Source organism: Chiloscyllium plagiosum, chromosome 32 (genome assembly GCF_004010195.1).
Source record: "Chiloscyllium plagiosum isolate BGI_BamShark_2017 chromosome 32, ASM401019v2, whole genome shotgun sequence".
In the NCBI taxonomy this organism is placed as follows: domain Eukaryota; kingdom Metazoa; phylum Chordata; class Chondrichthyes; order Orectolobiformes; family Hemiscylliidae; genus Chiloscyllium; species Chiloscyllium plagiosum.
The window spans coordinates 15,347,294-15,363,669 of NC_057741.1; positions in this window are offsets into that span (position 1 = coordinate 15,347,294).

The following is a 16,376-nucleotide window of genomic DNA, read 5'->3' on the forward strand; positions in this document are numbered from 1 at the left end:
CCCTCCCCGGATAATCTTTCTCTTCTTGGGGATGAACCTCTGTACAGTGTCCTCAATTTTACCCACAAATTCCTGCCATTTTTGGTCTACTGTCTTCCCTGCTAGGTTCTGCTTCCAGTCTATTTTCGTCAGTTCCTCTCTCATGCCCTCATAATTACCTTTATTTAACTGTAACTCCATTATATCCTATTTTGCCTTCTCTCTTTCAAACTGCAGACTGAACTCTACCATATTATGATCGCTGCTTCCTAAGTGTTCCCTTACTTTAAGATTTTTTTATAAAGTCTGATTCATTACATAGCACTAGGTCCAAAATAGCCTGCTCCACCATTCAATCATGGCTGATAAATTCCTCAACCCCATTCTTCCACTTTCTCCCCCAATCCTTGATCCCATTGGCAGTCAAAAACCAATAACCTTTCTGTATGGTCAAAGACCTGGCCTCCACACCCTTCTGTGGCAGTGAATTCCATAGACTGACCACTCTTTGGCTGAAGAATTTTCTCCTTATTTCAGTTTAAATGTCTTCCCTTTACTCTAAGGCTATGCCCTTGGGTCCCAGTCTCTCCTACCAATGAAACATTTTCCCAACATCCATTCTGTCTAGGCCAATACATACAGGGAAGTGGGAAGGAAGAGGGAGGCTGCTGATTTTGTCACGATTATGTAACGCAGATGAATGCAGAGGTACTGCCAAGTTCAATAGTGGGACCTCACTTGAATTTTATTTTTCCGTGTCAGGTGGGAAGGCCTATATTGGAAAACAATGATGAGAGAAAAGAAAGGAAGGAGGAAGAGGTCACAGCTGATGAGAAGGCATCCACAGTTTGCAGAATGGTGGCACATTACAGAGGCTTCAGATCAAAAGGCAGCAGCAGGAAGACTGCAGTGACGCAGGATGTCAGCATAAGGCTAAAGAGTCAGATTACAAGGAAGGGACAGACTATAGTTGGTGCAGGTGGACGGAAACAGTCCTACTCCTCCTAACCCACAAACAGCCCTGGAAAAGCACTTAGCTTAACAAAAACTGATTTTGGTTTTATTTATCCAACCCTCTAATGCTCTCTGACCTATATTGGTTTCCACTCCACAAATGTTTCAAATTTAAAATTTTCAACCCTCCATGCCCCCAATTCTCCATATCTCTTTTACATTAAAAGTGCTATATAAATGCAAATTGTTGATGTAATTATAATAAGACGATTTTTCAAATTTGCTATGAACTGTTACAATTTAGTAGACGATAGACGTAGTAAAGATCAGTTGTTACGTCACGGAAATTGTGAAATGTGCCATTTCAAAGAAAAGGGAAGGCTTTTATTCATATAATGGAACTGACACCCTCAGAATGTTGCAAAATATTTTGCATCCAGCAAAAAAAAAAATTTTTAAACACAATTACTGTTGTAGAAACCGATATAAGAAATTTGCACATGGAAAGCTCACGCAAACAGTAGTTATAATCTAATAGTCAGTTTTTTGGAATGCTCAGAACATATAAAAAGAAATAAGAAGTAATCCATATGCCGCCCCCTCACCAACTTGCTTTGCAATGTAGTATTTGTTGTTGCAATGTTGTTTATTTTCTACCACATCTCTGCAGCCTATCCACCCCCACATCTCTTCATTTTCTTAAAGTTCAAAAAACTAATGGTCATGAATATACTCAATGATTATGTATCCACAACCCTATAGAATCAAGCATTCCGATTTAACAGGGAGAAAGTGAGGACTGCAGATGCTGGAGCCAAAGTTGAAAAATGTGGTGCTGGAAAAACACAGCAGGCCAGGCAGCATCCGAGGAGCAGGAGAATCGACGTTTCGGGCATGAGCCCTTCTTCAGGGCTTCATTCCAGTTTAACAGCCATTTGAGTGAAGAAATTTCTTCATCTCCATCCTAAAAAACAGGGCACTTTTCCTGAGGTTGTAGTTGAGGTTTAGACTCTGCAGCTGGGGGAAACAAGCCTGTCAATGTCTGTCCTACCAAGTCCTCTCGGAATCCTCCAGGTTATAATGAATCCATCCTTTAAAATGTTAACTGAAAGATAAATATTGGGAAGTTTACCCACTTTTCTTCAAATGGTGCTGTGGGATAATTTAAGATCTCATCTGAAAGATGGCAACTCGAACAATACAGTACTTCTTCAGTATTGTGCTGATGTGTAAGCCTAAATTTTTGTCCATAAGCCTCTGGAAGGGGTTTTAAACCCTCAAAATGCTATAAAGCTGAAATTCTACCAAAACCTGCGTTTGTGGCTAGCAATTAATTTGAATTTGCAGCACTGAATAACATTAGTCAAATTCACTAAAATAATTAATTTGACATTTCAAATTTCCATTTAAGCAACAAAGATGTACGGATGTTAAAGTGCAATGATTTGCAGCAGCACCCATGGGCTCATTGAAGTATGTGCTTATTTAAGGGGACGATGTAGCTTAGAATCTAATTAGTGTGTTGAAACCGATGGAGAAACGGTTTGTAAAACAGCAGCAGCCTGGATGTGATAAAAAAGGTTATACCTTGCTGTGTTGTGATCTGCATCATGAAATGATGTCTTATGTGAATTATGCAAGGGCATTGGATGCTTTTATTTTGTAATTAATCACTGAAGCATACAGCTATCTCTATATGATGCTGAAAACAGCTGCTTTACACATTTAATAAACTGGTGTGTTGACCTCATGGAAGGTTACTGAGTACTTCATCTTTTTGGCTTAAAATAAATTGTAAGTATCTCATCCTCTGTAGATCTATCACAGCCTTTACATTTTGGAAATATTGAAACAAGTACAGAACAGTTTTGTTGTCTTCCATTGTCAACATGCACTCAACTTCACAATCTATGCTGTTGAATTGTTAAGGACATTTCAATGTCCTGTCAAATATGTCATTATGGAATGTGATCTATTTCACCATGTTGTATGAAGCACATGCAGCAGAATAGTATACAACCTCATAAAGTGCTAAACCTCAGAGAATAGGTATCTGCTTTGATTTCAATTGAATATAGAAATAAAATACCTGTTTTTGAAAACAAATGTATTTTCTTTCAGAGACATTGCTGGAAAAGCTCAGCAGGTCTGGCAGCATCTGTGGACAGAAATCAGAGTTTCAGGTCCATGACAATTCCTCATAACTAGTGGTAGCTAGGAAAATGTTGGTTGATGTGCAAAAGATAGCGATTTGGGGAGGGGGTAAGGAATAAATGGTAGGTTGGGATGGAGTCTAAAGAGACAGTAGAACAGTTGGAAAAACAAAGGAGTGGATAACAATCTGGCTAGAAGGGTGGTTAGCTCTCAATAGGGACAGTTAATGGTCAACAATAGGTGGTGTGTAATAGACAATGTGATAAAAGGCCTAATTTGTGGGAGTTGGGGGTAAGGATGTAGGAGAGCTCAAGCCCTAAAGTTATTGAATTCTATATTGAGTCTGGAAGGCTGCAGGCCCCCCAAGTGGAAAATGAGATGTTGTTATTCCAGCTTGTGCTGAGCTTCACTGGAGCACTGCACTAGCCTCAGACAGAACTGTTGGCCAGGGAACAGGGTGGTGTGTTAAAGTGACAGGCAACTAGAAGCTCAGAGTCTTTTTTGCGAACAGAACACATGTGTATTGCAAAGCAGTCACCCAATCTATGTTTCTTTTCCCCAGTGTGGAGGAAACCACATTGTGAGTAGGGAGAGTATGAGACTAGATTGTGTGAAGTGCAGATAAAGTGCTGCTTCCCCTGGAAGTTGTGTTTGGGCCCTTGGGTGCTGGGGAGGGAGGATGTAAATGGACATGTGTTACACCTTTTGCAGTTGCAGGAGAAGGTGCTGCAAGGGGATTTGGGAATGAAGGAATGGTCCCAGTAGAAAGCTGACAAGGGAGGAGAGGGGAATATCTGTCTGGATTTCTTTCAGGTTGATCTTGCTTAATGTAATACATACTTCATCTTCTTTCTTCTCAACATTGACTCTAGACTCCATGATGTCTCATGGTATCAGGTCAAACACAAACAATAATTCCCATTTGGAAGAAACACTGAGATTATCAGAAACACAGGACATATTCCGGGTAGGGGACTTCAATGCTCATCACCAAATTGTCATGTTAGCAAAATAGTTGAGCAAGCCTTGAGGGGCATAACAGCAAGGCTGGGCCTGTAATGGGGACTGAGAGAAACAACAAAGAAGAAAATCATGTTATTGTCTTGTCACAAATGCATCTTTCCATTCTAACTTTAGTAAGACTACCACAGATCTTATGGAGATGAAATCCCATCTTCCCACTAAGGGCACCCTTCATTTTGTTGTGTGGCATTGTCTTACCATGTTAAAGGGGATAGACCAAACAATTCAAACCTGGACCTCCATGAAGTGATGTGGGTCATTAGCAGCAGCAAAATTGTATGCAACTTCAATCTGTAATCTCGTCCTTTAACGTATCCCTCACTCTGCCATCAGCATCAAATCAAGGACCAACATTGATTTAATGTGGAATGCAGAGAAATATGCCAAGCTGTTAAAGCCACATCACAGGGTGTGCATCCTAAACAGCAGAGCAGGATGCAACAGACCAGATGAAGCAATCCTAATAGCAATGGATCAAATCAAAGCTCTTCAATCCTGCCACATGCATGTGTCCAAGCTTCTGTATTAATTTTGGAAGTTACCCTTGAATTCATGTCTGAGGGAAGGCTGTCTCGCTTGATTTGACTGAGCACTCTACCAACCTCAACAAACCTCTTGGCTTTGTGTCTGTGCTAAACAGCAAGGAATTACAGTAATACTACGGATCCTGATATCTCTGATTGAAGGCCAAGATGCAGAAATGCAAGGCAAACCCCATCAACTCTATCACCAATAACATTTTCCCCTTCCCACCGCTCTCTGCCTTCTGCAAGGACCGTTCCCTTTGCTAATCCTTAGTCCATGCCACCAATCTCCCTGAATCCCCAGGTACCTTCCCCTGCAATTGTAAAAGATGCAATACCTGCCGGCACACCACCCCATCCCCTCCATTCAGGGCCCAAACAGTCCTTCCAGGTGAGACAGAGGTTCACCTGCCTCTCCTCCAACCTAATTTACTGTATCCAGTGCTCCCGACATGGTCTTCTCTATATTGGTGAGACCAAATGTAAACTCAGTGAATGTTTTGCTGAGCATCTCAACCGGGCCTGCTGGGGCCGACCAGACTGCCTATTTTAATTCCCCTTCCTACTCCCTTTCTGACATGACCATCCTTAGCCTCCACCATTGCCACAGTAAATCAAACCACAAATTGGAGGAGCAACACCTCATCTTCCTACTGGGCAGCTTAAGCCCAGAGGACTCGACATTGAATTCTCCAATTTCAAATAACCTCCCTTCCCTTCCCCTGACTCCCTTTCCAGCCCCTCCCTCTCCCTTTCATTTCTCTGACTCACCCTTCCTTCCAGTTACCAACTGGATTCATTTCTCCCATTGATCAACCAGGTTGTACCCTCTATCCCTATCCCTACCTCACCACCCAGCACCCCTCCCCCCACCCACCAAACACCCCACCCCCTTTATCTGCAGCTCCCCTTGCATCCACTCCTAGTACTGAAGAAGGGTTACACCCGAAACGTTGACTTCTTCACCTCCTGATGCTGCCTGGCTCACTGTGTTCTTCCAGCCTCCTGCTTGTCTACCTTGGAACCAAGCATCTGCAGGGTTTTTTTTGGCTCTAATGAAATGCAAGGCAAAAGCAGAGATGCTGTGAACATCCAACCTAGATCAAAGCAAGTGAGCAGTCAAGGAGGAAGCAAACACAATGGAGATGCAGCCTTGTCCAGTCCAGGAGCTGGTCATGCTTCCCTGAATATAAAGTGTCCTTACTATGTCATTGCAATGATAGTTGGAATTCTGCCTGGAGATGCAGCATTGAGTTGCAGAAACTTATTGTAGAATAGAAACAGACAATAGAAGTGAGATTAGGGCCATTTGGCTCTTTGAGCCGACTCTCTTTTCAATGAATCCATGCCTGATCATTCAACTTAATAAAAATCAAGAGAACTGTGGATGTTGTAAATCAAAAATTTACGGGTTCTGAGGAAGCATAACTACCCAAAACATTAACTCTGATTTCTCTCCACAGATGCTGTCAGACTTGCTGAGCTTTTCCAGCATCTTCTATTTTTGTCTTATTCAACTTAATACACTGGTCCTGATTTATCCCCATACCTTTTGACCCCTTTAGCCCTAAGAACATAATGGCTCAAAGAGATGTGAAGAGAGTTCTTAGAGGCTGGCATGTGTCAGACGTCAATGTTTATTGATGTGGGCAGCATGTGGCCAGTGCTCATGGAGAGTGCCCAAATATGTTTGTGCCTGGTGTTCAACATTGATCTTTCCTCATGTATTTTTTTAAATGCAGCTCTAGGGCGTGACTGGCTCTGGCATTGTCAGCATTAATTGTCCATCCCTACCTTCGCAGGCTCAGAAATTAAAATAGAAACAGCAGCAATGTGGCATGTGGAGATTAAGACCACAATGTAAAATCAGCAATGGGGCGAAAAATTTGAAAATCAATGCAGAGGAAGTGAGGTGGGTGACCCGTTTCTAGAAACTACAATATGGAAATAGACCAGGATCAAAAAAAGTGGAGTTACCACGGAAACCTAGGAGAGAAACCAGAAAGGAAGAAACGGGACCTGGAAACAAGTACAAGGACAGTGATCAAGACTCAGAAACCACACAATAGAAGCCAGACCGCGTACAAGACACTGCACTCTCAGGGGAACCCACCGAGAGAAGCATCAGAAATGTAATAGACTAACAGGATGTTCCTTTCCCCTCAGCTCTCTATCTTCTACCACTGGATTCAACGATCTTCCTGGAGATGTTTAGAGAGGTGCAAACATGGCCTCATCAAAACTTGCCATGAATTGCTGAAATTTGTACTGAATTCTGATTTCACCAATGTTTCAGTGTTACAATGTTTCTATTTATGCAGTAAACTAAAAAACATCGATTCATTAACAATCAACCCTTGACTAATTAGTAAATAAATTATTAAATTACTCCAAAGGGAAAAAAGTGCAATTTTTTTTTCCAATCATAGCCTATGAGCACAAAATTATCCCATGTGGAATTTCAACACTCATTGATTGTTCTGATGGTGTGAGGCACTGAATACATAAAAATATCAATATATTTGGGATTTGTTGCATTATGGATAAAGGAGAAAGAACTTCCAGAGTTAATTTAAATTAGGGAATGAACAATAGTTTGATCTCAGCTTCAAAAGGTTTTTGACTGACGTATAATTTGATTTTACCTTGTAGATTCTTTTTATCAATGTCTTTCCTCATTTAGCTTTCTTTAAAAAGTCGCTTTTGTCTGCACATTTTTTAGCAAAGGAGTAGGACAAAAATACATCCATTTATTTCCACTTGCACTCACAGAGTCAGCAAGAGAAACGTTACCACAGTGATAAAAACATTTCATTCTAAATGTTACACCAAAACCTTAATTTTAACTGTTAGACGTCCAGCAGTCCAAAGAATTTCAACATTTTTGGGTTGAGCGTCTGTTTTTTGCTTTTCACTTTATAGACTTGTGTGCTGAAAAAAATGAAATTAATCTTCTATTGTCCCACTATCATCCCTTCTTTGCCCTTTTTCAATCATCTTTACATTATTTCTATCTGATGTATCCTGCAAAATCAATTCTCAGACTTTCCTCTCAGAAATGTTTGAAATCGAATTGCTCATTGAATGCGTTGAAGATGCAAGATGCAAAATACCAAAGAGATAGTTCAACCTGAATTAAAGTGAGTCCTTTTCTGAGGAAAACTAGAATATTTTAGGAATAAGAAAAGACCAATAGATCCAATCATCGTAAGAGACAGGGGCTGAATTTTCTTAGCCCTTGAATTACAGTGGGACCTACCAAGAGAAATATTAGCAATGCAGTAGATTAAGAGGACGATTAAAAGGTCGATGCAAGTCAAAGTGGTTATATTCTGCCTGCGGTTCATTGGCACTCTGTTTCCTGAGCTTCCATTTCTCAATTGGCCAGCATTTCTCAATATTGCAGATCAACTGCACTCTCTGTCCACAGAGGCTGGCCTCAGCCAAATGCCAGCTTCACCACATCATTCTGGCACATCTCCAACTCCTTTACAGAACAGTATGCCACATCACTAATGTACTTTGGAACTCACCAACACCTTACATGTCACAGAGAGACACATCCATCTCACTCATCAGAATAGTGTTCGTCTCTGGTCCCTTAGCATGTTTTCTTCACATTCACACACTTCATGCCTACTTAGATGCTACAACATCTCTGCCATGCCTTTTCTTGCCTTTTTGTTCATCGTTGCCTCATTCAGAACTTGAAGCCTCTCAGTACTTCTGCCTTGCCTTTTGGTGCATGCAAATCGCCAGGCAGCTTGGCATGTTTGCCAGCAAAGATCAGTCAAGAGGGTTAGACAGATTGCTGCACAGCACTGTGCTACATAAGTGTCACACCTGCAGCATGTGCTAGCAGCTTATGCAGCAAACACACGGCATGTGCTTTAACCAATAAGTTAGTCAAGGCCAAGGAGATCTTCAAGGGACACCAGCACAGTAAGTCAGGGAGTTTGGACAATTACTGTCGAAGGGCTTGGACACAGACAGTTGGCTGCTTGGTATTTAGGTATCATTACAGTCCAGAGAATGGACCAAGAGGACCATTGCAACTAGTCCAGGGTGTCAGGATAAATCAGATGGGGAGGTGTACAAAAGTCAGTCAGGGTTTTCACTCACCAGTCATGCTGTCTTTTCAATTTGGCAAGTTGGTCATCAGACTAGACCACAGTCAGTCCTGTGTCTGTTCACTGGACATCTGGGCAAGTTATTGTTAACTTTAAAATAACTGACATGTAATTATTGTAATCCGTTTGATTTCAGCAACATCTCAGTAGCTGAGTTCCAGCTGCTATGATTCAGTTCAGTAATATCCATCCTACACAAGCTACATTTCTTTTCTTCATTCGCAGGATGTGGGCTTCACTGGTTGAGACAGAATTTATTGCCAGTCCCTATTTGCTCGTGAGAAAGTGGTGATGAGCTGCCTTCTTGAACTGCTTTCCATCTATTTGGTGTAGGTAACAATGATGCCGTTAGGAAGAGGGTTCCAGATTTGTGACCTTGCAACACTGAAGGTATATAGATACATTTTCAAGGCATGATGGTGAGTAGCTTGAAGGAAGTTTGTAGGGGATGTTGTTCTCATCTATCTGTCGTCTTTGTCCTTCTAGGTGGTTGTAGTCATGGGTTTGAATGATACTTTCGAAGGAGCCTTTGTGAATTGCTGCAGTGCATCTTGTAGAAGGTACACGATAAAGATATCTGTGTCAGTGATGAAGGGAGTGAAATTTGTGGATGTGGTGCTAATCAAGTGAACTGTTTTGTCTTGAATGATGCCAAGTTTCTTGAGTGTTGTTGAACCTGGACTTATCTGGACAAGTGGGCAGTATTCCATCATACTCTTCACTCTGGACTTGTGTTTTGTAGGTGGACTGTGGACTTTCAGGAGTCAAGAGTTGAATTACTCACTTCAGGATTCCTAGCTTCTGACTTGCTCTTGAGGCCACTGTACTTATATGGTTAGTCCAGTTCAGTTTCTGATCAATGCTAATCCCTAGGATGTTGGCAATGGGACATTCAGTGATGGTAATGCTATTGAATTCCAAGGGGCAATGGTTAGATTCTTATTTGAGGAGGCCATTGCATGGGCTTTGTGGAAACAAATGTTGCTTGCGACTTGTCAACCCAAAACTGGATATTGTCCAAATCTTGCTACATTTGGACATGTACTGCTTCATTGTCTGAGAAACCATGAATGGTGCTGAGTATTGTGCAACCTTTAACAAACATCCCCACTTGTGAACTTCTGATGGAGAGTAAGTCATCAATGAAGCAACTAAAAATGGTGGGGAAAGTGACACTGCCCTCAGGAACTAACAACATGTCTTGGAGCTGAGAAAGTTAACTTCCAATGACCACAACTATCTTCCTTTGTGCCAGGTATGACAACAGCCAAGAAAGAATTTTCTCCCTGTTCCAATTAACTTCAATTTTACTGGGGCTCTTTGATGCAACACACAGTTAAGTGTGGCCTTAATGCCAAATGCATCACTCCCATCTCACATCTGGACTCCAGTACTTTTGTAATGTTTGAACCAAGGCTGTAATGAAGACATGAGATGAATGGCGCTGGCAGAACTTGAACAGAGCATCAGGAAGTGTGTTGTTGCAAAGCAAGTGCTGCTTGATAGCCATAGATCAAGAGGCTGCTGTAAGCCAGGCCAGCTAAGGACAACAGCTTTTGGGTTCCTCAAGAGAACCATATTGGATTTTACAAAAATCAGCAGTGGTTTTATGATTTTACTTCTAGTTTTAGATTTTATGGAATTCACATTCACAATCTGACAGGATGAGATTTGAATCCAGGTCTCAAAAGCATTACAGAGGTCTTTGGAATGCTAGGAGAAAGTGAGGACTGCAGATGCTGGAGATCAGAGTTGAGAGTGTGGTGCTGGAAAAGCACAGCAAGTCAGGCAACATTGAGGAGCAGGAGAATTGACGTTCTGGGCATAAGCCCTTCATCATGAGTGCCAGTGCTTGGACTGCTGGCCTGGTAAGAATACCATTGGTATCTATCTTGGCCAAATGATTCTTCAAAGTCTCGTATTAGAGTTGAAGTTGGCATGGAAGACATTTCTGGCAAAATATAGCCACACCTTAATGTAATCCTGGCCAATAAAAATGTTCTTGTATCTTAGTCTGCGTTTTCCTAATATCTAAGTAACTTGCCATTAGGATTTTGTGATGACACTCAGATGGAACTAACACCCAGTAGATTTTTGCCCATATCTCACTGACTGGTGTTTCAGGTTGCATCCATTTTCTCATGACGTTCCCTGTATTGATAGACTTATCTTCCAATTTAATTCTATAGTCACAACACACTTAGGAAACAAGCCAAGCTGTTCCTCCTAGAGCATCTCATTTTCTTTTACGTCTTCTGATTGTTCCAATATCCTCGGTAAGGCCAATAATTTTGAATCAGCCAGATAAAATCAATTCTTTCTATAAAACTTTGCTGCATGACTCTGGCTACTATGTCTCCACTTACTAAGACACTCTTCAAACCAACTTTTTAATGTAGAACTGATTTGAAATCACGTTCCACACTAACATTTTTTCTTCATTAACTCCTCTGAAAGACAGTTACATTTTCCTAATGACTGAAGAATATGGGCAAGAGCAAGAAATTGGAGAAATTACACCCTCAACATCAAGAAAAAAAACCTGATTTTCCCCTTATGATGGCTAACTTAGAATATTGTTATTAAGTGGTAAGGATCCAATTTCTCCAGGCATTTTAGAGTCATAGAGATGTACAGCACGGAAACCCTTTGGTCCAACTCATCTATGCCGACCAGATATCCCAACTTAATCTAGTCCCATTTGCCAACACTTAGCCCATAACTCTCCAAACCCTTCCTATTCACATACTCATCCAGATGCCTTTTAAATGTTGTAATTGTACCAGCCTCCACCACTTCCTCTGGCAGCTCATTCCATACATGCACCACCCACTGAATGAAATAGTTGCCCCTTAGGTCCCTTTGAAATTTTTTCCCACTCACCTTAAACCTATGCCCTCTAGTTCTGGACTCCCCTACCCCAGGGAAAAGACCTTGTCTATTTACCCCATCTATGCCCCTCATGATTTTATAAACCTATATAAGGTCACCCCTCAGCCTCTGATGGTCCAGGGAAAACAGCCCCAGCCAATTCAGCTTCTCCATGTAGCTCAAACCTTCCAAGCCTGGCAACATAATTGTAAATCATTTCTGAACGCTTTAAAGTTTAACAACATCCTTCTGATAGGAAGGAGACCAGAATTATTCACATTATTTCATAAGTGGCCTAACCAATGTCCTATACAGCTGCAACATGAATTCCCAACTCCTATACTCAATGCTCTGTCTGATAAAGGAAAACATATCAAACGCCTTCTTCACTATCCTATCTACCTGTGACTCCACTTTCAAGGAATTATGAACCTGCACTCCAAGGTCTCTTTGTTCAGAAACACTCCCTAGGAGAAAGTGAGGACTGCATATGCTGGAGATCAGAGCTGAAAATGTGTTACTGGAAAAGCGCAGCAGGTCAGGCAGCATCCAAGAAGCAGGAGAATCGACGTTTCAGGCATGAACCCTTCTTCAGGCATTCCTGAAGAAGGGCTCAAGCCTGAAACATCGATTCTCCTGCTCCTTGGATGCTGCCTGACCTGTTGCGCTTTTCCAGCAACACATTTTCAACACTCCCTAGGACCTTACCATTAAGTACATAAATCCTGTCCTGATTTGCCTTTCCAAAACACAGCACCTCACATTTATCTAAATTAAACTCCATCAGCCACTTCTCATCCCATTGGCCCATCTGATCAACATCCCATTGTACTCTGAGGTAATTTTCTTCGCTGTCCACTACATCTTCAATTTTCGTGTCATCTGCAGACTTATTAACTATACATCCTATATTCACATCCAAATCATTTATATAAATAATGAAAAGCATTGGACCCAGCACTGATCCTTGTGGTACACCACTGGTCACAGGCCTCCAGTCTGAAAAACAATCCTCCACCACCCCACCCTCTGTCTTTTGCCTTCAAGCCAGTTCTGTATCCAAATGGCTAGTTCTCCCTAAATTCCATGAGATCTAACCTTGCTAACCAGTCTACCATGAGGAACCTTGTTGAATGCCTTACTGAAGTCTGCATAAATCATGTCCATTGCTCTGCCCTCATCAATCCTGTTTGTTACTTCTTCAAAAAATTCAATCAAGTTTGTGAGAAATTTCCCACGCACAAAGCCATGTTGACTATCCCTGATCAGTCCTTGCCTTTCCAAATGCATGTTAATCCTGTCCATCAGGATTCCCTCCAACAACTTGCCCACCACTGATGTCTATAGTTCCCTGGCTTGTCCTTACCATCTTTCTTAAGCAGTGGCAACCTCCAATCTTCTGGCATCTCACCTGTGATTAGCGATGATACAAATATCTCAGTAAGGGACTCAGCAATCACTTCCTTCTCTTCCCAGAGAGTTCTAGGGTATACCTGATCAGGTCCTGGGGAATTATCTACTTTTATGCATTTTAAGACATCCAACACCTTCTCCTCTGTAATTTGGACATTTTTGAAAATGTCACGACCTATTTCCCCACATTCTATATCTTCCATGTCCTTCTCCACCGTATCACCCCCATCTCCTGTGACTCCACACATCACCTGCCCTGCTTATCTTTGAGGGGCCCTATGCTCTCCCTAGTTACTCTTTGTTCTTAATATATTTATAAAATTCCTTTGGATTCTCCTTAACTCTATTTGCCAAGGCTATCTCATGTCCCCTTTTTGTCCTCTTGAATTCCCTCTTAAATATACTCCTACTGTCTTTAGTATTCACTCGATCTCTGCTGCCTATACCTGACATATGCTTCCTTCTTTTTCTTAACCAAAAGCTTGATTTCTCTAGTCATTGAGCATTCCCCACACTTACCAACCCTACCTTTAATCCTAACAGGGATATACTGTCTGTGTACTCTGGTTATCTTACTTTTGAAGGCTTCCCATTTTCCAGCTCTCCCTTGACCTGCGCACATCTGCCCCCAATCAGCTTTCGAAAGTTCTTGCCTAATACTGTCAAAATTCCCTTTCTCCAATTTAGAACTTCAGCTTTTAGATCCATTCTATCCTTTTCCATCACTATTTTAAAATCAGTTTTGCTCTCATTATTAGCTAATCCCGCCTTATTTATATAAAGTTAGCAATTTCCTCAGAGTCCAGTAAACTTGAAATTCTGAGCATTAACTTGGCAGGTGCAACTCAGCAGTGACTTCCCTGTGCTCCATGTTAGCCTTCATGCCCTGACATATCATAGTATGGTCCATGGGCAGTGATTGCCTCCACTCTTTATGCAGGGAACTCAGCATTGGCAAAGTATCATGCCTCACCACATGGCCAAGGTCGGACTAACTAATAACCCCTCAATGCTTCACTATTGCACTTTGGAGCTCACTGCCACCTTACATTGCAATGTTGCTGCCAGATCACGCTGCACACCGGGACTCTAACCTCTCTCAGGTATTTGAATTGGTTGTATCTCAAGGCTTTTGGCTTGCTGCCTTAACATTCATTCATTTTGGGCTTATTTCATTGCTCATGGCATCTGTGGCTTGCATTGCCCTTTAACAGAGACAGAAAGGCAGGCAACTTGACCTGCTTGCCAGCACTGAACAGTCAAGGGGGTGGACATGCTGTCGTATGGCACCATGTTACATCAATATTACATGCAGTATGACTCAGCAACTTATAGGGCAAACACACTGCAAGTACTTCAACCAGACGATCATGTTGCAAAATCTAATCGGGACAGTCACATCAAGGGACTATGACCAGTCAGTGGGTGATCCCATACTTAGTCAAGAATATCATCCTATCTCAGTCCAACGGGATTAGCCACAGTCAATCAGGCAATTAGTGCCATCAGACTCTGGAGATCATTGTCCTTCCATTCCATGCATTGGGCTATATTCAGTCCTGCAGGTCAAATCCAATTAATCTGGGAATAGAAGAAATCAGTCAGGGGCTGGATGTTTCAATGTCATGGAAATCCATTGAGATTTTATTACTATCATAAACTCTTTCAAAACATCCCTGGGTCTGCACCTTAAGCTTTGCAAGCTGCATGGCTATGGGCTGTGTGCCAGAAGTTGGGTTGAGACAGGTGTCTTTGTATCAACATAAACAAGATGGGCCAATGGCTACCTTCTGTGTTGTATCATTTCTATAGTTGTATGGTATCAATGATTGCTAACTGTAATAGGAGTACAGCTACCTCAACATCACAACCATCCTGACCATATAATTAATCCTGGCAAATTAACCCAAGTAAATGGTCAAGGATGTCCTTAAAGTCTCACTTGCATTTACCAACTCTTAAATACATTCCTAAGTCTCAAAAGTGCGCAAGGCTGTGGGGATGGTTTTCTCCCAAGTAAACCATAAGTATATGTGGAGCTGGACCCTCATATTCAACACTTGTTTTCTCAGGTGGTTCAGACAGTGGGGGGCTTTGTGATGCTAAGGTTGTCATAAACCCACCACAGTTATAATATTATTGAATCCCTTCAGTGTGGAAGCAGGTCATTTGGCCCATCAAGAGCATCTCACCCAGACCCAATTCATCTACCCTCTCCTCATTACTCTATACTTTCAATGGCTAATCCACTCAGCCTGCACATCCCTAGATACTATGGGTTAATTTAGCTTGGCTAATTCACCTAACCTGCATGTATTTGAACTGTGGGAGGAAACTGGAGCTCCTGAAGGAAACCAATGCAGTCACACAGACAGTCGCCTGAGGCAGGAATTGAACCTGGGTTCCTGGGAACCTGGGTCCACTGTTCCAGGCAACAGTGCTAACTACTGAGCCACCATGGCACCCACGGTATTTCCATGACATGGCACGTATTGCTTTCATCTATGTAATAATGTGTGATATCTCAAAGGTCTGTGTGGAAGTTTTCCATGGGCAGAGGCCTCCAAGTCCTACTGCATCATGGCCTATGTAGAAGCTTCAATTTATGTTTGCTGTGAATCACATCATTGCAAAATGACCCTATTTCTGATATTCCCCACATAATTTCAACACACCTATCCGAATTGATCCAACAACGACAAGTGCTGTTGTTGCTATCACAGTCATACAAAGACATCGCAGGTGAACTAAAGAGACACAAAGGCATCAGCAAGCTCAAGACCAACAACCATCAGCAGCAGCTGCCAAGAACAGATGACGACGTCAAAATGTGGAGATGTTTCCTTCAGGGATGCAGAGAAGGTTAAGGAGGCTAGAGTGTGTCGTCCTCAATGTCAGTTCTGCCTAACGTATAGTTTGAGCACAGAATGGAGAGGTCCCAGGACACCATAACAAAACTGTCATCTGCTGCAGCAGGACCAAAGGAGTGGTAACCATCTCATCCCAATGGCTGTCCCAATTATCAAAGTGCTTAAATTTGATGCAACTGGCTCCTTCAAAGGATCTACTGGACTTTTTGGAATGGATCGATGGATCTATGTGGAATCTAGCTATCGTCAACCCACAAATGCATCAAGAATGTTCCAAATGCTTTCTCTGTGGGATATATCAACATTGTTGGCTATCCTCAGGGTCAATCTGACTGAGCTTTGGAGTATATTCTAAATAGAGTGCGCTGTCAATTATTGTGTCTGTGCACTGCACAACTGGGGTTAGTGAAGATTGATTTGGAGATGCTGTTGTTGGACTGGGGTGTACAAAGTTAAAC